Raw genomic sequence first — 5,038 nt, 5'->3', positions numbered from 1 at the left:
CTTCATACCTTGTTCCACTCCTCAAAGTAATAGCTTGACACTGTTCTTTAGGATTAACTTCTATAGTGCTCGACAAATTTTCTTGAGCTCTATTAGACATTAAAGTAGCCAGCTGCCCTATTTGAGTCTCCAAACTCCTTATGGACGCCCTGGTTTCAGTCATAAATTGGTTAAGTGCATCAGGTTGAGGTTCAGCTGGTTTCATTGGCATTGGGTGTGGTGGTCTATTTTGTGGTTGATAATATCCAAGTGGAGGGTGTTGGTATGCATGTTGTTGTTGATATGGTGGTATATTTTGGGCAGGTTGATATTGTGCTGAGGTGGAGGGTAAGGTTGTAGAGTGTTTTGATTATTGGACTAGGAAAAATTAGGATGGTTCTTCCAACCTGGGTTGTAGGTCATGGAAATGGGATTATTGGGTTGTCTCTGGTAATTCCCTATAGCTTGAACTTCTTCCATAGGCATGTTATTCATATCTAGAGCAGGGCATTGGTTGGGTGGATGAGTTGTACCACACAATTCACATAGGTTTTGAACTTGCATAGCTTGAGATGGGAGTGTAGTCTTTTGTAGTTGCTTTATCAAGGCTACTACTTGAGTTGTAAGCATTGATATAGCGTCCAATTCCATCATTCCAGCCACCTTCTTTGGTTGTCCCTTTTCAGTCGGCTATTGATAATTATTCATCGCCATCTCTTCTAATAGCTCATACGCCTCATTATCACTCTTACTCATAAAAGCACCTCCTGCCGCAGCATCTATAATTGTTCTAGTTGTTCCATTCAATCCATTATAAAAATTATGCACCAACATCCACTTTTCTATTCCATGATGTGGACACTTCCTTAACAACTCCTTAAATCGCTCCCAAGAATCATACAGTGATTCCCCTTCCATCTGATAAAAATTATTGATCTCTTCCCTTAGTTTTGCAGCCTTCGCTGGAGGAAAGAACTTGGCAAGGAACTTCTGAGCTAACTCCTCCCATGTAGTAATAGAATTTGCCTGTAAGGATATCAACCAACTCTTTGCCCTATCCCTCAGTGAAAATGGGAATAACCTCAATCTTATAGCATCATCGCTCACCCCATTCATCTTGAACGTAGTACATAACTCCATAAAATTAGCTATGTGTAAATTGGGATCCTCCGTGGCATACCTCCAAACTGAAAAGTTGATTGGACCATTTGAAGGATTGCTGGCTTAATCTCAAATTTGTTTTGCAGCAATGGTTGGAGGTCTGATGCATGAATGCACTCTTGTAACAGTAGGAAGTACATAGTCTCTCAATGTTCTTGGTCCTTGCTCCCTGGAACCTCTGCAAGACCATTTCCCAAATTGTCAGCCATGGTAAACTCCAATCTCCTCTTTGTTTTCCATTTCTGTCGGCACGTTCTTTCAATTTCCAGATCTATTGGTATAATCTCCTTTTGTCTATTGCTTCGCATATACCAACAATTCCTGAAACACAATAGAACCTTGATCCAAATAAATGTTAAAAAGAAATAAAATAAAATAAAATAACCAAATTAGAACAAATAACAATTAACTGTGATATTGGAATTTAAGTCCCCGGCAACGGCGCCAAAAACTTGATCTGTTAAAATTAGCACGCAAGTATACGTGTTCAATTCAAGTAATATATGATAAGTAGAGTATCGATCCCACAAAGAATGTTTTCCAAATACCGCTAATTGTTCTTTAACTTTCTACTTGGTGAATTTAAAATTAAATGAATAATTAAAATTAAAATGAATACTCTAAATTATAAACAGAATTTAAATAACTGTAAGCAAAACAATGAATCAACTAATTAAAAATCAATAATAAAAAGCCTAGGAATTAATTTCATCAACTTTTTATTCTATTAATTTTACTAATCAATTCTAATCTCTTCTTCTTATTCTAATAGCAGGATAATATAATCGATTCCTATTGTTTTTCAAGATATAAGATCTCAGTCTATATGCAGGTTTTCTGCATTTTTGTGATAAACTTGAACATATAGAAGATATTAAGCATGGAAACCTAATTACTACACAAGTCATACAACTACTTTCGTCCAATATGCAACCTATGTCTATATAATGACAGCATATTCAATTCTCATCTTTCTAATTGTGAATCAAAATCATTAAATCAAGTAAATAACGATCAAGTATTTACCAGCATTAAACAAACATCATATAGATTAGAATAGAGAAGAAGTATCAATAGAATATCATAATAAAATTAAATAGAAATCCCAGTCACTACATTAATCCCTAGATAAAAGAAATTAGTTCATAGATAACATGATGAAAATAACATTAAAATAATTACTCACAGAAAATAACCTAAGGAATTCAGATGAAAAGGAAAAATCTAGAAAGTTAAAACCAGAAAAAGCAATCTAAAAATATAGTAGTCTTTTCTAGATCTAGGGTTTGGAAAATCAGAACTGCTTGCTTAATTCGCAGAATGATGTTCCTTAAATAACCCTCCAATACTCCCAAGTGAAAAGACCCTTTCGTCCTTCAAAAAGTGGCTAAAAATATAAAACACGCATTTACAGCGCTGTTGCGCTATGTATTGAGCGCTGTAGCACTATACTCAGAGCCAAAAATGCACTAAAAACTGTTTCACTAGAGCTGTAGCACCCTTGATGTAGCGCTAGGGCGCTGCTCTGCTGGTCTTGATAGCTTTGTAGCGCTGGGGCGCTACTTACAGATTCAACAGGCTCCATCATATCCTTCCTAGAGCTGTGACACTACTTTGATAGCGCTGTAGCGCTATTGACAGTAACATAACTCAGTATTACTGCTCCCGAAAAACACAATTTTCTCCAAATTAACGCCATTTTCTTCCACTTTAACTTCATTCCACTCTTTTCACCAACGTAACATGTAAAACCTAAAACATGAACAAATGAACATAATTCCGCAATAAAATAACCCTAAACTAATGAAAACTTATCGAAAAACTAGACTATAAACGAGCCTGTAACTCGTTTATCAATAGCAAAATGTAAAATAATTTTGAGAAAAAATATAATTTCAACTTATAAACAATCATGAAAATGATGAGAGATGAATGCACTAACATTATAATTAGTTATGTTTTTAGAATTTATACATATAGTAAGAAATTTAACAATAAAATTGCACAAGTTAAAATATTTTTAGAAAATAAAATAATTGAAAACTAGTTGAAATATACATATTTTTATTTTTAAAATTACAATATATTCAATTTTTTTTTATTTTCCATGTGCAAAATATATATACATATTTTCTTGAGTATCATATAAGAATTAATAATGAAAAGAATCTTTTGGTTCTTCATTAAAATTTAGGGAAATTATTTACATTTTATTACATATGATTGATCATGTCAAAACAATTCAATTAATGAACTTCAGGTTCACTATAGTTTGTATTTCACTAAAATTTTCAGCATATATGTAATGTCACAAAATTCCTAATAAGGCTTAGTGCCTTGATTAGGGGGCCAGGAGGGCATTATTGGAATGTTTTGTGATTTAATTGAATATTTATGTGATTATGTGAATTGCATGAGTTATATCATTATATGATTGATTAAGCATGTTTAAGTGTATTAAGTGTGCGAAACATGCCCGCTTTTATTTACATGGGCATATTAATAATTTTGACCCGCTGAGGGTATAATTATGATTAAATTATATTATGATATAAGACCACATTATTATGTGGATACATTTGAGATATTCGGTAGAAGTCGGTCCTTTTGAGCAAGATAGTGGTTTAGTCACAACGGGGACTTATACCCGACTCGGGGTGAGCCAAGGGGTATTTTTGCAATACAGTGAGTTACCGGGACTCATTGGAGTATGAGTTGTTGGGGTTTTATGCCCTAATTAAAACCCTATTTATTTGTAATCTCATTTATTATCAATAAAAGAATAGAAATTATTTTTTGACTTAGTCAATCACTTTGCTCACATGTTTTATTTTCATGATTATTTGTTTAATATAAACTTCTATTAAATCCCGAGCATATAGCTAATCGTATTTATAGTGACGTAATCATAGTGGAATATAAATATGATTATATGTTCAAAATAAGTTAGTCCTAAGATTAGTCAGTGCACAGGATTTACACTGGCTTGCCAATCTAGGATATGATCTACTTACATATTGCAGTGTTATGTTATTTCCAAAACATTAGCAACGTAGATAAGATCAGATGTATTTGTTACATCAGACTGGACCGATATTGACAGTAGATAGGATAAGTAAACATACCGTTATAATCTATTCTAGTCATATCATATAGTTGACCATAGGTCAATTCAATCTCAATTCTGAGTGGTTATTATTCTAACTGATTGTATTATTTGAGTTCTTTGACGTGTTCGTTACTAGCTTACCCTACGGACTAGCCCATACTTACATCTTGGGAACTCGGTAGTATAATTGAGTGAGAGTGTTAATAATATATATGAACATCTATAGCTTTTGATGAAGAAGTGAAATGATGGTATCCTTTTAGTATGGTTCAAGGTGCTAAATGATAGAGATCTCATTTTAATAGTTAATATTAGTTTACTAAAATATCGTTTACAAGGAATTAAGTGTTTTAAGGATAAAATACAATGAGGGGTAAAACGGTATTTTAGTCCCATCTCATTGTAGACTGTCCATAGAGGATTGAGTGACAATTATGGTTGTAACAATGGATAATTAATAGCATATCTATATTTGTTATAGAGCATTCTATGAATTCAAGAGTGCAATTATGAGTCTTTAGTGGAGTCACGAGGAATTAATAAGTTAGTAAATTTATTTGTTAGATATATGATAACTTATTGGCGCTTGATATCATAGGCCCATGGTACCCACTGTACCTTGGATAAAATCATCTAGATAATCTCTATTAATTGATTTAATTATCAATTAGAATTATCAAAGTTGACTAGGTTAATTTTGGATAGTTTCATAGAGTTATGTAATTTAGAGAAGAAAAGAGAAATTAGGACAGATTTATTAATTAAGATAAATTGGTATCTAAATTAATA

The 5,038-nt window shown here is 32.8% G+C and overlaps 1 non-coding gene across 1 annotated transcript; it reads left to right on the top strand.

Annotated features, from left to right (window-relative positions):
- Window positions 1-823: 823 nt before the first annotated feature.
- On the top strand, window positions 824-930 carry LOC133833499 (small nucleolar RNA R71). Its single transcript, XR_009892876.1, has one exon. It is a non-coding gene; the product is annotated as a small nucleolar RNA R71 (small nucleolar RNA).
- Window positions 931-5,038: the final 4,108 nt, after the last annotated feature.

The sequence above is a fragment of the Humulus lupulus genome, chromosome 4 (genome assembly GCF_963169125.1).
Source record: "Humulus lupulus chromosome 4, drHumLupu1.1, whole genome shotgun sequence".
NCBI classification, from domain to species: Eukaryota; Viridiplantae; Streptophyta; class Magnoliopsida; order Rosales; family Cannabaceae; genus Humulus; species Humulus lupulus.
This window is presented reverse-complemented; position numbering and strand designations above follow the sequence as displayed.